The sequence below is a fragment of the Phyllobates terribilis genome, unplaced genomic scaffold (genome assembly GCF_046119375.1).
Source record: "Phyllobates terribilis strain yellow unplaced genomic scaffold, ASM4611937v1 Scaffold_1__5_contigs__length_1240528914, whole genome shotgun sequence".
Taxonomy (NCBI): domain Eukaryota; kingdom Metazoa; phylum Chordata; class Amphibia; order Anura; family Dendrobatidae; genus Phyllobates; species Phyllobates terribilis.
The window spans coordinates 837,603,542-837,622,971 of record NW_027362761.1 but is presented as its reverse complement, the minus strand read 5'-3'; positions in this window follow the sequence as shown (position 1 = coordinate 837,622,971).

Genomic DNA, 19,430 nt, shown 5'->3' with positions numbered 1-19,430 from the left:
TCACACGAAGGAGATGGTGGGAAAGTGTAACAAGAGGTGAACAATGATGAGACACAATTGCCAGAAAGTCAGGAGGATGACCAGGGTGCGGAAGTGGGAGATGATGTGGTGGATGATATAGAAACTGACCCAACCTGGCAGGAGGACATGCAGAGCGACGACAGCAGCATACAGAGGGAGGGAGGCAGAGCACCCCAACAGTCAGGAAGAAGCAGTGTGGTGGCCACAGACAGAAGGGAGGTAACCATTCCCCGTAACACCAACACGAAGGAAGTTGCCAGTACTACTCTTAGGTCTTCCCGAGTCTGGTTGCTTTTTAAAGACTCTGCCGATAAGCCCAAAAAGGTCATTTGCACCACCTGCCAGGCCAGCATTAGCAGGGGTGGCAAAACGACCAGCCTGACCACCACCAGCATGAACAGGCACATGGCAGCAAAGCACCGGACTTTGTGGGCCGAACTCTAGGATCCAGGAACAGTGTCTGCAGGTGGCACCATTGCTTCTTCCGCTGTTGTGCATGCAAGCCAATCCTCTGTCCATGGTCCAAGCAAAGTTGCCTTCTGCCCTGCACAGGTCGTTGCGCACTCTCAAGTAGCAGCATCAGGAAGCACGTCCATGTCCTTTTCCCAGAGCAACTTTAAGTTGTCCTTACCCCAGTCTTTGGATTGCAAGTGCAAATACGCAGCCAACACCCCACAGGCTACACTACTAAATTCCCACATTTCACGACTGCTTGCGCTCGAAATGTTGCCTTATAGCCTTGTGGAGACGGAAGCATTCCGCAACCTGATGGCGGTGGCCGTCCCTCGGTACACGATCTCCAGCCGCCACTATTTCTCCCGGTGTGCCGTCCCTGCATTACACAAGCACGTGTCCCAAAACATTAGCCGTGCCCTCAACAACGCAGTTATCAGGAAAGTCCACCTATCTACGGACACGTGGACAAGTGCTTGTGGGCAGGGACGGTACATCTCGCTGACAGCACACTGGGTTAACATAGTAGAAGCCGGGACCCAGTCTGAGATTGGGACGGAACACTTCTTCCCGACGTTGAGGATTGCCGGCCCTAGGTCAATCAGGGTTTCCCCCACGATCTACAGCTCCTGCACCTCATCCTCCTCCTCCTCTTCAGCCTCCATCTCCGAAATGACCACATCAGTCACAAGCTGGAAGCACTGCAGCACTGCCTCCGCCAAGCGGCAACAGGCTGTGCTGAAGCTAATATGCTTAGGTGACAAACTGCACAATGTTGAAGAGTTGTGGACAGCTCTGAAAGAGCAGGCAGATCTGTGGCTCACACCGCTGAACCTACAGCCAGGCATGGTCGTGTGTGGCAATGGCCGGAACCTGGAGGTGGCTCTGAGGCGAGGCGAGCTCACACATGTACCATGCCCGGCCCATGTGCCTAACCTCGTGGTTCAGCGGTTTCTCAAATCCTACCCGGAGCTGCAGGATCTGCTTGTAAAAGTACGCCTCCTGTGTGCCCATTTTAGAAAATCAGCTACATCTTCCACCGCCCTTGCCGTGTTTCAGCAGCGTCTGCAGCTTCCGGCTCACAGACTGGTGTGTGATGTCCCCACGTGTTGCAACTCTACACTGCAGATGTTGGGAAGGATTTGTGAGCAGAATAGGGCAGTTGTTGAGTGCCAGCATCAACAATGCCGTCGGTATTCAGTTCAGACTCCACACATAATACCTCAAAAGTGGACATGGATGTCAGACATATGAACCATCCTCCAAAACTTTGAGGACTCCACAAAGATGGTGAGCGGCGATGACGCCATAATTAGTATCTCCATCCCGCTTCTTTGTAAGATACCTGGCGGCGTTCTTGCATAGGGCACCATCTCCCACTATGCAAGATCGCAAACTTGATCATCGGTCCAGTCTGCTAGCCTGGCTTCTTTCCATGCTGTCTGCTTGCCTCTGTTCTGGCTTCCTAGGGCGGCAGCCCTGTCACTTCCTGTTTCTTGTAGCTGCTGTAGGCACACCCCTAATGCATCCTCAGCCTATTTCTGTCAGTCATTGGATATTTAAACCAGCTCCACATACAAGCTGGTGCCTGAGCAACTCTATCATTCAGTGTGCTCCTTGACTTAATGTGCCAGGTCCTGTCTGAACTATCTCCTAGCCGGTTGTATTTCCAGGCCATGGTGAACACGCTCCTGCCTGTTCTTTCCGCCTTCTAGGGGCCGCATACCTAGACACGCTCCTGTATCTTGCCTGTTCCTGTCTGAACACGCTCCTAGCCTGTTCGTTCCGCCTTCTAGGGGCCGCATACCTAGACCCGCTCCTGTATCTTGCTGCTGTGTCTGTTCTTGTCTGAATACTCTCCTAGCCTGGAACCTGTTTTTTTCTATGTCCGTACCTTCCCTTTTCCTGCAGAGTCTGAACCCGTACCTAACTCCTACTCATTGCCCCTGTACTCCCGTTTGTGAGTTTAGAGTCCACTCGCTACTTCATTGCAAGTACCTTGTGTGTTTCTGGTTCCGCCTTTCCCTTCTAGTCTGTTCCGTGTGAATAGAGCCCTGTCTTCTCTGCCCTGTCTTTGCTCACCGCTCCAGGCGGTCTCGCTCTGCTCTGCCTTTGCCACCGCTCCAGGCGGTCTCGCTCTGCCTTGCCTTTGCTCACCGCTCCAGGCGGTCTCGCTCTGCTCTGCTTTTGCTCGCCGCTTCAGGTGGTCTTGCTCTGCCCTGCCTTTGCTCACCGCTCCAGGCGGTCTCGCTCTGCCCTGCCTTTGCTCACCGCTCGTGGCTGTCTCGCTCTCCCCTGCCTATGCTCACCGCTCTAGGCGGTCTCGCTCTGCTCTGACTTTGCTCACCGCTCTAGGCGGTCTCGCTCTGCCCTGCCTTTGCTCACAGCTCCAGGCGGTCTCGCTCTGCTCTGCATTTGCTCTCCGCTCCAGGTGGTCTCGCTCTTCTCTGCCTTTGCTCGCCGCTCCAGGCGGTCTCGCTCTGCTCTGCATTTGCTCACCACTCCAGGCGGTCTCGTTCTGCCCTGCCTTTGCTCACCGCTCCAGGCGGTCTCGCTCTGCCCTGCCTTTGCTCACCGCTCGTGGCTGTCTCGCTCTCCCCTGCCTATGCTCACCGCTCTAGGCGGTCTCGCTCTGCTCTGACTTTGCTCACCGCTCTAGGCGGTCTCGCTCTGCCCTGCCTTTGCTCACAGCTCCAGGCGGTCTCGCTCTGCTCTGCATTTGCTCTCCGCTCCAGGTGGTCTCGCTCTGCTCTGCCTTTGCTCGCCGCTCCAGGCGGTCTCGCTCTGCTCTGCATTTGCTCACCACTCCAGGCGGTCTCGTTCTGCCCTGCCTTTGCTCATCGCTCGAGGCGGTCTCGCTCTGCCCTGCCTTTGCTCACCGCTCCAGGCGGTCTCGCCCTGCTCTGCTCTTGCTCAACGCTCCGGCGGCCTCGCCCTGCTCTGCTCTTGCTCACCGCTCCGGCGGCCTCGCCCTGCTTTGCTCTTGTTCACTGCTCCGGCTGTCTCGCTCTGCTCTGCTTGTCTACCGCATCTGCGGCTCTGTTCCTGAGTCCCAGTCTGTACTGGACCTTATCCAGTCTGTGCTCCAACCTGCTAGTGCCTCCCTGTCCGCACTCGAGCCGTGCTTGCCCGTACTCCCTGCCTGCATACCAGTCGAGCTTACCAGTGCCCGCCTGTCTGCATACCTGCCGTGCCTGCCTATACCCATCAGTCAGTGTGCCAGCCAAATCTGCCTGTTCCTGTATTCTCCGGTGTGGGTCAACAGCTGTGTCCGGGGTCTGACCTGGAGTAGCACCTGGTCCCTCTGCTCGGTTCCTCCCTGGTGCACAGGTGTCGTTAGCCATCGTGCGACCTTGTTCGGATAGGGTAGATACTTAGTTACGCCCCTCCAGGCACTCTCCGGTTCATGGTCCAGTGGGATCACTAAACACGCACACGCCAGTCAGTCCGGGCGTGTGCATAACATTCTCTATCTTCTGAAATACTCTCTGCTCGCAATCAAAGAGGATGCATTACAGGCTTGGCACGATGAGATGGAGAAATGAACCATACAGGATGATTACACACAGTCAAGCCTCATCTCATCCCAACATGGATTGGGTGACAATGAGGAAGAGGAGGAGGAGGAAGGACAAGAGCTAGTTTCTTGCACTATAGATGGTACTACCTTCACAGCTGTCATACCGTCTGTTCAGCGTGGATGGCTAGAGGACAGAGAGGAGGAGGAGGAGAGCATGGTCAGTCATTCTCTTGGTGAGGACACGGAAGTCTTGCCTGTTAGTAGTCTGGCACACATGGCTGAGTTTATGTTACGCTGCCTTTCCCATGACCGTAAAAATTAATTCATCGCACACTCATAGGAAGTTTTGCTTTTTAGTGCCAATTTATTTATACAAATGAAATGTAGGAAAAATAACAGTGGTGAAGGCGACAATAGGTAGACGTTTCGGCCACACTGGCCTTATTCATTAAGTCGCTACTGCAAAAAAGATAAATAGCATGATGAGAAAAAAATATAACAAAAGATTCATAATTGAAAGTCATACATAAAAATACATCTCGGTTGACACTGAGTTACGAAAGAGGTAGGTAACGGAATAGACGGTGTCAAAAAGGGAGGAGGGGAAAAGCGGGGGATGGAAAGGGGAGGGAGAGAGAGGAGGGGGGTTGGGGTGGAGGGTTGGGATAGGATAGGAGACCTTGATCACATTTCTGTTGTGCGAGGTTGGGGGGAGAGGACAGAGGAAGGAAGCATGATTATTACCTTGCCACCAACACAACAGGGACTTTGTGCTCCTGGATGCGCAAGACACATGAGTGCCTTCTTGCTGCACTACCTGCAATATGACCCTCAAATTGTGAGAATTAGAAATAATCCTGACTACTGGGTTGCCACACTGTTAGATCCCCGGTACAAAAGTAAATTTGCAGAAATTATTCCTGCCATAGAAAGGGATGCACGCATGCAGGAGTATCAGCAGAGACTGTTGCAGAATCTTACATGTGCTTTTCCACAAAACACCAGTGGTGCACGTAGTGAATCTCACAGTTCCAACTTGCCAACCGTGGGACCGTCGAGTGTTCAGCACTCAAACCGTAACAGAAACACAGTATCTGCTGGTAACATCAATTTTGCGGAATCATTTCACCACTTTTTTAGCCCATCCTTTGCAAGGCCACAGGAGACAAGAAGTCTGACACATAGTCAACGCCTAGAGACGATGGTACAAGAGTATCTCCAAGTAAACATTGAAGCCATGACTGTGTCACTGGACCATTGCTCTTTTTGGGCTTCCAATCTGGATAAATGGCCGGAGCTAGCCACTTACGCCTTGGAGATCTTGTCATGCCCCGCAGCCAGCGTTCTGTCTGAACGTATGTTCAGCGCTGCAGGTGGTGTGCTGACAGATAAGCACAAGCGGCTCTCCACTGATAATGTAGACAGACTCACGATCATAAAGATGAACAAATCATGGATCCGAAACGACGTTTCTACCCCTGTGTCATCCTGGGGAGAGTAAAAGCTTGATGATTGGTTAAAATCACCTCACCAACCGTTTTAAGCTTTCAAATTACTAATCATGTTTATCTGTATCTTGGCTGGAAAATAATTTGGGCTTTGCAGTAGTGTGCAGTACTGATTCTATTAGGCCATCTATACTAAGCTCCACCAGATTTAAAATTACTAATCATGCTTATCTGTATCTTGGCTGGAAAATAATTTGGGCTTTGTAGCAGTGTTCAGCACTGATTCTATTAGGCCATCTATACTAAGCTCCACCAGATTTAAAATTACTAATCATGTTTGTCTGTATCTTGGCTGGAAAATAATTTGGGCTTTGTAGCAGTGTGCAGTACTGATTCTATTAGGCCATCTATACTAAGCTCCACCAGATTTAAAATTAATAATAATTTTTAGCTGCATCTAGCCCTGAAAATAATTTTGGGGCTCCAAGATGCGCAAGACACATAAGTGCCTTCTTGCTGCACTACCTGCAACATGACCCTCAGATTGTCAGAATTCGAAGTAATCCTGACTACAGGGTTGCAACACTCTTAGATCCCCCACACACTTCGATCAACCTTTTCATTTTAATAAAGACCAAAAAAATGGTCATTTTTGAAATTATAAGCATTAGCAGGTTATTAGAAACTGAAATCAAACAGTTTTCAACTCAAAACTTTATTCTAGGTGATGTTACATTTGCACATAGGACCCCTTGTTCGAAAGGAGCTTCTGAACTCTCTCATCCATTGAATTTGTCAGGTTTTGGATGGTTTCTGCTTCAATTGTTTTGCATGAGGACAGAATACCCTCCCAGAGCTGTTGCTTAGATGTGAACTGCCTCCCGCCATCATACACACTCCTTTTGATGATGCTCCAGAGGTTCTGAATGGGGTAGAGGTCAGGGGAGCATGGGGGTCACACCATAAGTTTGTCCCCTTTTATGCCCATATCAGCCAGAGATGCAGATGTGTTATGTGCAGCATGAGACGGTGCATTATCATGCATGAAAATGATCTTGCTGTGGAATACACGGTTCTTCTTCTTGAACCATGGCAGGAAGTGCTTTTTGAGAAACTCCACATACATTATGGAGTTCATCTTTACCCCTTCAGGGATCCGAAAGGGACCGACAATCTCTCTCCCCATGATTCCAGCCCAAAACATTACTCCACCTCCTCCTTGTTGGTGCTGTAGCCGTTTTTGCGTGGGGTGTCCATCAACCAGCTATCCTCCACTCCATCCATCTGGACCATCGAGCGTTGCACGGCACTCATCCGTGAACAAAACAGTTTTGAAATCAGTCTTCATGGATTGTTTGACCCACTGGAGCCGTTTCTGCTTGTGTGCAGTGGATAGAGGAGGTCGACAGGATGGCGTACGCACAGCTGCAAACCTCAGAAGGACCCTGCATCTTGTTGTTCGGGGGACGTTGGAGGCACCAGCAGCTTCAAAAACTTGTCTGCTGCTATGGCAAGGCTTTTTTGCCGCTGCTCTTTTAACCTGACGTTATTGCCTGTAGGAAAGAGTCCTCAATTTGCCCTTATCAGCAAGCACACGTGTGTACTGTGAATCAGCTACATACTTCTTGATTGCCAAGACACTTCATCCTGATCATCGCACAATGTTGATTGTAGTCATGCCTTGACCTAAACACTCCACAATTTGTTGCTTCTCAGCAGCCGACGCATCCTTTTTCTTTCCCATTTTGTCAGAAAATGTAGGCTGCTTAATAATGTGGAACAGCCTTCTTAAGTAGTCTTGCCTTTCATTGGACACACCTGCCAAACTAATTAGCACAGGTGTCTGCAATTGCTTACAGTGATATAAAGAGCCCTGACACACATCACCATCAATGAGTTTAACAGACAAACAAACAAATTCTTCCCTTATCACTCCTAAACACTTTTTGCATAATAATTTGGAACACAGTGTACATGTGCTTTTCCACAAAACACCAGTGGTTCACGTAGTGAATCTTACAGTTCTAACTTGCCAACCGTGGTCTATATGGAGTTGTTCAATAAAGGGCCCAAAATTAAGATAACATAGACGGGAGAGGTCTCTATGAATAGGAATTCCTAAGTATTTGATACCCTGTGAGGGCCAGGCAAAGGGAAAGTTGGACTGGATGGAATCCTGTATGGATATGGGGAGGGAGACATTGAGGGCCTCAGACTTCGCTGCATTGATTTTAAAATTTGACCATGTAACAAAGTGATCTATTTCAGCCATAACAGCAGGGATGGATATATGTGATTGAGTGATATATACTAGGACATCATTAGTAAATAGAGAGCACTTGTACTCGGTGCCTCCCATCTCAATCCACCTAATATTGGGGTTATGGCGAATTGATAAGAGCAGGTGCTCGGTCACTAGGATGTATAAGAGAGGGGACAGAGGACATCCCTGCCTTGTCCCAATGGTGATTATGGAAGGTGATGAAAATGTTCTGACGCGCCCCATGGGCCTTGGGACACCCGGAGCCGGACCCTTTTTGGTGGATGCTGGTGGTTGTAGTCTCCGTGGCGGCGACCCGGTTCCGTGGCTCAGGGCAGTCAAACGAGTGGCTGAACTATTTATGTGGTTTTGATGTTTAAATGTCCGACTACGCCACCCGTGGATTGCGGTCAGAGTGAACCGCCGCTGCAGGGCAGACCGCTGAGGCTGGTGTTGTGGGTGCAGCAGAGCGTAGCATAACTCCCCACGGGAGGAGTATGGCCTCAGGGCAGTGTTTGCGGAGGATGGGGGTGATGGTGCAGGGCAGCAGCAGTAACGACACGGAGTCAGTGATGCAGTCCATGGCCTTTACTCACAGTTCTTATTATCCAGACAACTTCTGCAGGTAACGGCTGCCCACGTCATACTGTGGTCACCAGGTGAGGGGCTCAGACAACTCCCAGATAACTTTTGAGCGCTTCACAGGACCCCCTTTGTGTGTCCTTTGTCTGGCCTTTCTTACCAACCCTTCTGTCCTGGTGCCTCGGGCCTCCTCTTGGTAAACTTGGCGCCAGTTTCCCTGACCCTATGTGGTGCCTTCCTAGCGGGTGTAGCGAGGGGCTGCGCCACATAAAATGTCACAGCCTCCGGTTTCTAGCTGAGGGTCGTTTCCCGCCTCCACTAGTTTCGGGGACCGGTCTCCCCCTTTGGCCTGACCCCTCCACGCAGGTGGATTCGGGCGTGCGGTGGCGACTCGCCCGTCCGCACCCCTGGGATCCCTTCGTTCCTCGTTCCTGGAGCCTTCTCCGCTCCTCTTCCTTCCTTCTCCCTCTTCCAGGCCTGGGCCTCTGTTACTAGGCCCGCCTCCGGAGCAGAGCTCATGCAGAGCCCCTGCTCCCTGTCACTTCTGCTCAGACATCTCTGCACTGAACTAAGATGGTGCCCACCTTTTATACTTCCTTCTCAATGCACCCAGGAACTGCTTCCTCCCTGCTCCTGCACTAAAGGGTTCCCCTTCCTCAGTGTTCCCTCCCCCCACCCCAGCCAGGGACAGGGACTGTCGTGCCCATCTCAGGGGCATATTGGTCGCCCTGCCCCATGGCAATGTGGTGTAATGCATGCAGGTGTCGGGTCCTGATCCACACTCCATCCTTACCTGAGAGTGAGATATCACACCTCTGGGTGAGGTGCAATACCTCTGTAGCAACCGAGCCCTCAGGGTGCTACAGTTCCATTTATCTTCAGCCTAGGTGACGTATTTTGATACAGGGCCATGATTTTGGCTATAAAAGGGTCCCCTAGACCCCTACCCCAAGCTTTTCAAGAGAATAATATATGGTGTGCCAGAAGACTCTATGGAATGCTTTCTCAGCATCCAACGAGAGTATCTAATAACAAATTTTTAACTGCATCTAGCCTAGGAAATACTTTGTGCCTAGTAGCAGTGTCTGCTAGTCAGCGGATTATCCCGGCTATTAAGCAAGCTACACCACCTGTAGTTTGGACACTTAATTTTTTCAAAGGAAATGCTTCGGGTCCACGGGATACTCAGTGAAGAGCATCAGGAGGCACCCCAAGGCATAGGGGCTGGGACTGGCGGTAGGATGCCATGCGGTGGACCGCCGAGCTCGATCCTTATAAAAGCTTTTTAACTGCAGCAGCTTTAGTGGACGCTACTGGAGCTGGAATTACGCGGCTGCTGGCATGAGACTTGCCCTCCAATAGATCCTTGTAAAAGGATTTAAAGTGTTTTCATTCAAATTAGAGAGACAATTTAAATTAAAAAGCTTAGAGCTGCCTCCACCACAGGGGGGCTCGCTCGACAGGCACCAGTATTGGGAGAGGGGGGCTGGCCGTCAGGGTCCACCGCGGCTCTGGCACAAACCCGGCGACATGGAGGTTGCACGGGCAGGAACGGACTGGCCGGGTCGGCTTCTCACTTTTTGGATTTTAGAAGGGCATGACATGCCTATATCTGTGTCTCCCCCTCCTTTTACTCCTCCACCTCTTTTCTTTTCGCATGACTTTATGTACTTGTCACTTTTCCATGTGTTGGTTATGTCTTCTGAGCAGTTTGTCAGCTTTTCGACAGCTTTGAAGGTGTTTTCTATGTGTTTCTTTGTGTTTTTGTTTGCCTGCCATTGGTTTTAACGGTGTTCAAAGGTGTTTGACGAACAGTTCGACGAGCAGTTCGGCGAACACACGGGTGTTCGACGAATCGAACCGAACTCGAACACTACGGGGGTGGCTCAACACTACTGATGGCCGTATAAAAATAGGCTTTATGACTTTCAGAGTCCCTCCATCATAAATAAAACAGGATGTGTCTGATGATGTGTCACACACCACATTGCTAGATAAGGTTGTAAAATGTTAAAATGACATTACCCGATGAATGCATTTGACTTAAAAAGTAACGTAAAAAAAACAAAACAATAGGGAAACCTATGGATGCGCCATTTCTGGGGTGGCTGACGGTTGGTGTTTCTAGCCTGGGAGGGGGCCAATATTCATGGCACCCTTCCTGGGCTATTAATATCAGCGCCCAGCTGTCTGCCTAGCCTTTGCTAGCTATTAAAATAGGGGGGACCCCAAGTCATTTTTTTGGGGGGTCCCCCATTTTAATAGTTAGTAAAGGCTAGGTATTCAGCTGTGGGCTGATATTAGTAGCCTGGGAAGCTCCGTGGGTATTACCCCCTTCCCACGCTTCAAACATCTGCCCCAGCTGTCTGCTTAACCTCCGCTAGAGACTAAAATTACGGGGAACCTCACGCCAATTTTTTTTTTTAATAAATCCTTTATTTTAACACTAAATGACAAGTACAGTAACCAACACTGTCACTGTACTTCTTATATATGTGACTGACATGTTTCTATCTATCTAATCTATGTGTGATGCTCTATCTTTCTGTTCTAAATTGTCGGGTACCGCTGCTGAATTGCCGGCCGGCTTTTTTAAAGAGACAGTGCATGAAACCACTGTTATTTTTTTAAATAAATCCTTTACACTAAATGACATGTACAGTAAGCAACACTGTCCCTGTACTTCTTATATATGTGACTGAAATGTTTCTATCTCTCTAATCTATGTGGGAAGCTCTATTCTTTCTGTTCTAAATTGTCGGGTACCGGTATATGCCGCTGATGAATTGCCGGCTTTTCATGTTTCACTGTGAGCACTGTTCCCATCGATTTGGGCAACCACTGTAATGCCACAAACACCAAGGCTGTGGCATTAACGTCTTAAAAAATATTAATTCCTGCTATTCCATTTAATTGTAATGTAAGGGAGATAATGTAATGTCAGCACTTGAGCAGGAGAATTCTCTCACGCTGGGATGGCATTCTGATGACAGGCTGGATCGCAGCTGAGCGCTGCCATCCAGCCTGTCATCCTTCAGAGACACTGCAGAGCGCAGGCATTATGTGAACTTCCGTTTCCAGTATTCGATATTGTAAAAGTATCGGAACTCAGTATCGGAACTCCGATACAACGAATATCGGTCGATACCCAATATTTCAGTATCGGAATGCTCAACACTACTGATAAGCGCATCCGCCTGTCAACTGAAAATGCTGACAGGCTGACTCTTATAAAAATTAACTAGGGCTGGATTGGGCCAGAATTCTCAACACCACCGAATGATAGCAGCATAACATAAACTCAAATCCAGTGTCTTTTCTTGGGAGGTGTATTCCCATGCACCTTTTAACACCCATACATGGGCATACGCATCCTGATTTTGGTTATTTGTCCTCCTCCTTCTCCTCATCCTCCACCACCATATCACCATGGTGACCGTGGTCCGTGATGCAACACCCACATAATTTTTTTAAAGTGTGTTTATGATGCCCGTAAAAAAATATTTTTATACAATATGTTCATGTATACCCCCCAGGGGTAAATGTTTGTCAGCCCATACATTTGTGCATCGGCATTAGAAGTATAGGAGACCCGCTCCTTTCTAATGGGAACATTTTTTTATGAGGCCCTCCTCCACGTCTCTTCAAAGGGGCATTGAAGTGCCTCCAAATTTTTGGCAGCCCTTGCATTCACTGCATAGGCCAACACTATGGGCGACTCTCTCCTTTCTAATGTGAATTTGTCGTTACTGTGGCCCTGCTCTATGTCACTTTAAATTCTAAGAGGGGTTTTTCCTAAAATTGGTCAGCCGTTGGACTCACTGCATACCCTATAACTGAATAGCAGACTCTCTCCTTTCTAATGGGAACATGTCGTACCTTGTTACTGTGGCCCTGCTCTATGTGCCTTTAAATTCTTAGTGTTTTTTTTTCTAAAATTGGTCAGCCTTTGAACTCTTTGCACACCCTATAACTGTATAGCAGACTCTCTCCTTTCTTATGGGAATTTGTCGTTACTGTGGCCCTGCTCTATGTGTCTTTAAATTCTTAGTAGTGTTTTTCCTAAAAATGGTCAGCCTTTGGACTCACTGCATACCCTATAACTATATAGCAGACTCTCTCCTTTCTAATGGGAATTTGTCGTTACTGTGGCCCTGTTCTATGTGTCTTTAAATTCTTAGTGGGGTTTTTCCCAAATTTGGCAGCCCTTGCAGTCACTGGATATGCAATAACAGTATAGGAAACCCACTTGTTAATAATGGGAACAACAAAGCATAGCCGGCCGATGGCTCTCTATCAATAGCGAGCGCCGACTGCTGGCCTTTTAAGAATAGTAAGGGCCGTCTGATGGCCCTATAAAAATAGGCTTTATGACTTTCAGAGTCCCTCCATCATAAATAAAACAGGATGTGTCTGATGATGTGTCACACACCACATTGCTAGATAAGGTTGTAAAATGTTAAAATGACATTACCCGATGAATGCATTTGACTTAGAAAGTAATGTAAAAAAAAACAAAACAATAGGATCTTTCTTTAGTATAAAAACAGTTTTACCAATTTAACCTCAATGTAATCACATTATTCTGCTCCTGCACCTCCTCCTCCAACTCCAAAATGACCCCATCAGTCACAAGCTGACAGCACTGCAGCACTGCCTTGGCCAAGTGGCAACAGGCTGTGCTTAAGATAACATGCCTAATGCTTAATTGACTTACCGCCTAGCACTGCAGAGTTGTTGAAAGCAGTAACACAGCAGCCTGATCTGTGGCTCTAATCGCTGAACATACAGCTAGGCATGGTCGTGTGTGACAATGGGCAGAACCTGGTGACGGAGAAATGACACCCAGAGTAGATACGGTTTCCTTCTATGCCAGTCGTTTTATCGAGCTAAATACAACTCTCAGCAAAAAAAGCTGTGGACTGGCTCCGTACTGTCCCTGGCCACATTCACCTGTCCACGTGTTTGTGGTTAGGCGGTCCTTCCCAGTAAGTGCACTGGGGAGGGCACGGGTAATCTTGTGGGACCCGTGCTTGTGGAAGGCGGAGACTATACCGGGAAAAATAATGGCGGCTGGGGACCGAGTATGGATACCCGGTCGCCGCCGCCATAAGATTGTGGACAGCTTCCGACCCCACGAGCCGAAAAGGCCACATTTCAAGTGCAAGCAGCTGCCCAGAAATATGGCAGTTTAGTGTTGCGGTCTGTTCTGGCTGGCTGCATACTTGCTCTTGCATTCCAAGTAACAGAAAACTAAGCAGATGGTGGCCTCTATCATCATCATGGCCTCACCTCGGCACTATGAACTCTCCTGAAGTAGAAGCCAGGGCCCACCGGAAGAGTCTCCGGTTCTCTGGTGGGACCGTCCAACCCTGCCGAGAAGCAGCCCTGGCTAAGAAAAGTGTGGGGGAAGGTTCCCGGACACTCTATGGCTGCTTTTTTAATGTGGATCAGACTTACTTATGCATGTTATTTCTTAGCATTCCAGATCAGGCCATTGTCCAACTCCGTATTCATGAAATTAAATGCGCAAAGAAAGATGTTTGTGTGTCAAAGCACCACCAACAAGTGCGAGTTGATGTTGGATGGGTTGCCATTGCTTCTGCAACAAGCTGCATTAGAGGACTTCCTGGGAGAAATGACACCCAGGGTAGATACGGTTTCCCTCTATGACAGTCCTTTCACTGAGCTAAATACAACAATCAGCAAAAAAAGCTGTGGACTGCCTCCGTACCGTCCCTGGCCACATACACCTGTCCACGTGTTTGTGGTTAGGCGGTCCTTCCCAGTAAGTGCACTGGGGAGGGCATGGGTAATGTTGTGGGACCCATGCTTGTGGAAGGCAGAGACAATACCGGGAGAAATAGTGGCGGCTGGGGAACAAGTATGGACACCGGCCGCCGCCGGCAAGAGGTTATGAAAAGCTTCTGCCTCAACGAGCCTAAAAGGCCACATCTCAAGTGAAAGCAGCTTTAGAGGACTTCCTGGGAGAAATGACAGATGGGTAGATATGGTTTCCCAAGTCCTTTCACCAAGCTAAAGAATATGGCTGTGGTGAAATACAACGCAGCAAAAAAAGCTATGGACTGGCTCCGTACCGTCCCTGGCCACATTCACCTGTCCATGTGTTTGTGGTTAGGCAATCATTCCCAGTAAGTTCACTGGGGAGGGCACGGGACCGAGTATGGACACCCGCCAGCCGATGGCATGAGGTTATGAAAAGCTTCTGCCTTCACAAGCCTGAAAGGCCACAGTTCAAGTGCAAGCAGCTGTCAAAAATTTGCCAGTATAGTATTGCAGCCTGTGGGTGGGTGGGTGGGTGGCTGGCTGCATACTTGCGCTTGCATTCCAAGGAATGGGATATGGACAACTGAACGCCGCAGTGGGACAAGGACGTGGACGGTGATTGTTGCAAGTCTGCAATGACAGATGCATGGCGGGAGGCATCTTCGCATGTGCCAAGGATCACTTATGATGGGCACACTTTTAGGCAGTGACCTGGGAGTCAGAAATGCTTCCAGAGGTCTTCCCCATGCTGTTCCCATGTCTTTTCAGCACTGTATGCATGTGTCTGATGATGTGTCACACACCACATAGCCACATAAGGTAGTAAAATGTTAAAATTACATTTCCCAGTGAATGCATTTGTCTTTGTTGAAAGCAATGCAAAAGTGCAAAAACGCATCAAAAACGCTATGTGTGAACATAGCTCAAGGTGTGGAGGAGTATTTTTGGTTTTGGTTATTTATTTTGACTTATATACAAGTCATTACCCTTTAAAGGATGTTCCTTTATAGATTTCCCAGGAAAATCCATTTTGGTATTGTTTTTGAATGTTTTATTGTGAGTCCGTAAAAGTGGCGTAATACTTTGACAACATTGTTGACAGCAGTGACCTGGGAGTCAGAAATGCTTCCAGGGTTCTTCCCCATGCTGTTCCCATGTCATTTGAGCACTGTTCCCATCGATTTGGGCAATTTTTAGGCCCTCTGCAGACTGCCGGGGGGAGCCGCCTGAAAAATGCTCGAGTTTCCCATAGACTTACCTTGGGCTCGTTGCTCGGGTCGAGCACCCAAGTATTCCAATGTGCTCGATCCGAGCATTTTAGTGCTTGCTCATCACTAATATCCATCTGAACTAACAATCCTTCTGAGGACTTATCTAGCTGCATATATTCAGTGGTGAAGGTGATAGCAGGAGCTAGGCAGGCAGGCAGGGTTTGTGGCAGTGTATACAGCACAAGAGGGTCCAATGCACATTCTGTCTGCTGCTGCTGTTACAGATATCCGTAGACATAGCCCCAGATATCAGGGGCCAGGGCTAATTTTTTTTATCTTAATCCTGATTATTTGCTTAAAAAGCAATACAGAGTTCACCATTTTAGTGCTCCATTTGCTTGTTAGCACTGCAGAATACAACCACATCTTTTCCGTAATTAGACGTGATCCCATATAATAGTGATAAAAATCCACAAATTTGTAGTGAACATGGAAAATATTATCCTCCATTTAGAGTTTTGCTTTAGTGCATCAGTGAAGTTATTCACACGTGGTCGCTGTGAAGAATAGTAAGCTACAGGGCTGCTATTTAAAACAGTGGGTGTCCGTCAGACATATCACATATAAATGCGGCTCAAATCTAGCCATTTGTAGTGAATATGGAAAATATTGTCCTCCATTTAGAGTTTTGCTTCAGTGTGTCCGTGAAGTTATTTATACGTGGTCACTGTGAAGAATAGTAAACTACTGGGCCGCTATTTAAAACCGCGGGTTTCCGTCAGACGTATCACATATAACTGTAGTTCAAATCCAGGCATTTGTAGTGAACGTGGAAAATATTGTCCTCCATTTAGAGTTTGTAGCAGTGTGTCAGTGAAGCTGCCTAGAATAGTAAACTACATGGCCACTATTTAAAACCGTGGGTGTCCGTCAGATGTATCACATATAACTGCGGTTCAAATCCAGCCATTTGTAGTGAACGTGGAAAATATTGTCCTCCATTTAGAGTTTTGCTTCAGTGTGTCAGTGAAGCTATTCACACGTGGTCGCTGTGAAGAATAGTAAACTACAGAGCCGCTATTTATAAGTGTGGGTGTCCGTGAGATGTATGACATATAACTGTAGTACAAATCCAGCCATTTGTAGTGAATGTGGAAGCTATTGTCCTCCATTTACAGTTTTTAGCAGTGTGTCAGTGTACACCATTTTACTGCTCCATTTGCTTCTTGGCAGAATTCAGCCAGATTTTTTAAATTTTTTTCACGTTACTGTATTGTGGAAGCAGAGGAACTTTTTCCAATGATCTGACGTGAGCCATACGACTGCCGTAATAATATAGAAATTTTGTGGAGCGTACCAAATATTCCACTCCATTTAAAGTCAGCCACCTGTTTTTTGTTGAACCAATTGACACTTTGTCGCAGACAAATATCATACTATTAGGAGACAGCCTGAAACCGTGGCCATCAGCAATTTTTGTGAGCTTGTCAAATATTACACTCCATTTAAAGTATTGCAGTTGTGGGTTAAAGCCTATTCACAGTTGGTTGCTGACAAGTAGCATATCTGTGAACAGTGTTGTCAGAGTATTACGCCACTTTTGCGGACTGACAAAAAAACAAACAAACATACAATACAAAAAAAACCATACAATAAGCAAGCTAAAATGGAAAACATGTTTAGAAACATTCTTTCCAGGGTAATGACTTGCATATAAGGCCAATGAAATTTAAAAAAAAATTATGGACTGTGGAAGATATTTATGCGACCAAAATGAACACTCATCTGGAGCTGATGATACCACCTAGCAGCACCTGTCCCTATTGTGAATTCATCTAGGAAATAGAATAGATTTTAAAAATTTTGGACACCACCGGCAGCACGCAGTATAAGGCAATAATACCTGGCTGGATCGGTGTAATACGCTATCCATACTGCGATACCTCACCCGTAAAAGAATTTCAGATAAGACAATTAATATTCTAGAACAGTGATGGCGAACATTTTAGAGACCGAGTGCCCAAACTGCAACCCAAATCCCACTTATTTATCGCATAGTGCCAACATGGTCATTTAACCCGAATACTGAGGTTTTAGTTTAGAAAAACAACTCATAGAGAGAGGAGGCGAGGGGAACTGAAAACAGCCACAAACAGGAGCAGGGGTATGAGACTGCAAATATATAGAATATGCTCCCCCTTCCATCCTGGTATTTGTTTGCCCATCCTTGTATATATGCTGCCCCCCATCCTTGTATGTGCGGCCTCCCATCCTTGTATATATGCTGCCCCCCATCCTTGTATATATGTTGCTCCCCCATCCTTGTATATATGTTGCTCCCCCATCCTTCTTTATATGTTGTTCGCCCATCCTTCTTTATATGTTGTTCCCCTATCCTTCTATATATGTTGCTCCCCCATCCTTGTAAATATGTTGCTCCCCCATCCTTGTATATATGTTGCTTCCCCATCCAGGTATATATGTTGCTCCCCCATCCTGGTATATATGTTGCCCCCTATCCTGGTATATATGTTGCTCTCCATCCTTGTATATATGCTGCTCCCCCATCCTTGTATATATGTTGCTCCCCCATCCAGGTATATATGTTGCTCCCCCATCCTGGTATATATGTTGCTCCCTATCCTGGTATATATGTTGCTCTCCATCCTTGTATATATGCTGCTCCCCCAACCTGGTATATATGTTGCTCTCCATCCTTGAATGTATGTTACTCCCCCATCCTGGTATATATGTTGCTCTCCATCCTTGTATATATGCTGCTCCCCCATCCTGGTATATATGTTGCTCCCCCATCCTTGTATATATGCTGCTCCCCCATCCTGGTATATATGTTGCTCTCCATCCTTGTATATATGTTACTCCCCCATCCTGGTATATATGTTGCTCCCCCATCCTTGTATATATGCTGCTCCCCCATCCTGGTATATATGTTGCTCTCCATCCTGGTAAATATGTTGCTCCCCTCTCCTGGTATATATGTTGCTCTCCATCCTGGTAAATATGTTGCTCCCCCATCCTGGTATATATGTTACTCCCCCATCCTGGTATATATGTTACTCCCCCATCCTGGTATGTATGTTGCTCCCCCATCCTGGTATATATGTTGCTCCCCCATCTTGGTATATATGTTCCTCTCCATCCTTGTATATATGCTGCTCGCCCCATCCTTGTAGATATGTTGTTGTCTCCCATCCTTCATCCTCGTAATGCCCCACCCATGATTATGCTCCCCCATACTTGTAATCGCGCTGCTGCTCATCGCATAGTAAAAACAGACAAACATAATAAACACTACTGCACACCTTCCTTCCTCTCCCGCGCCACGTCCTGTCCTGAAGCCGACGTCACTGCCATGCGCCCAGTTGCTTGTACGCTGACGCCGGCTGCTGACAGCGTGTATTGCAGCGCACGGGCCTGGCAAGTTCATGCACTGCAATACACTTCAGCTAGATGTGTGTCAGGAACGCACATCTAACTGAAGTCGGCGAGCTCCAAGTACTCACCCGCTGGACCCTGTCCTAGTGCTGAGGCAATGGCGCACGTGCCCTTAGTGAGGGCTCTGTGTGCCCTCTCTGGCACGCGTGCCATAGGTTTGCCAGCACTGCTCTAGAATATATAATCTATTTGAATTGTCCTTCCCATTATTAAGGATTGTGTCTCTTATACTGTTATTGCATATGCACAAATTCAAGGGCTGACAAAAATTAGGACGCACTCCAATACACATTTGAAGAGACGTAACAAATAAATAAATAAATAAAACATCTTTCTTTAGTATAGAAACTAGACTTTCCAATGTAACCTCAATGTAATCACATTTTCCAGCTCCTGCACCTCCTCCTCCTCCTGTTCGGCCTCCATCTCCGAAATGACCACATCAGTCACAAGCTGGAAGCACTGCAGCACTGCCTTGGCCAAGCGATAACAGACTGTGCAGAAGATAATATGCTTAATGCTTAGGTTATAAATGCTGCAGAGTTGTTGAAAGCTGTAACACAGCAGGCAGATCTGAGGCTCTCACCGCTGAATATACAGCCAAGCATGGTCATGTGTGACAATAGCTGGAACCTGTTGGCGGAGAAATGAAAGCCGGAGTAGATACGGTTTCCCACTATGCCAGTCCTTTC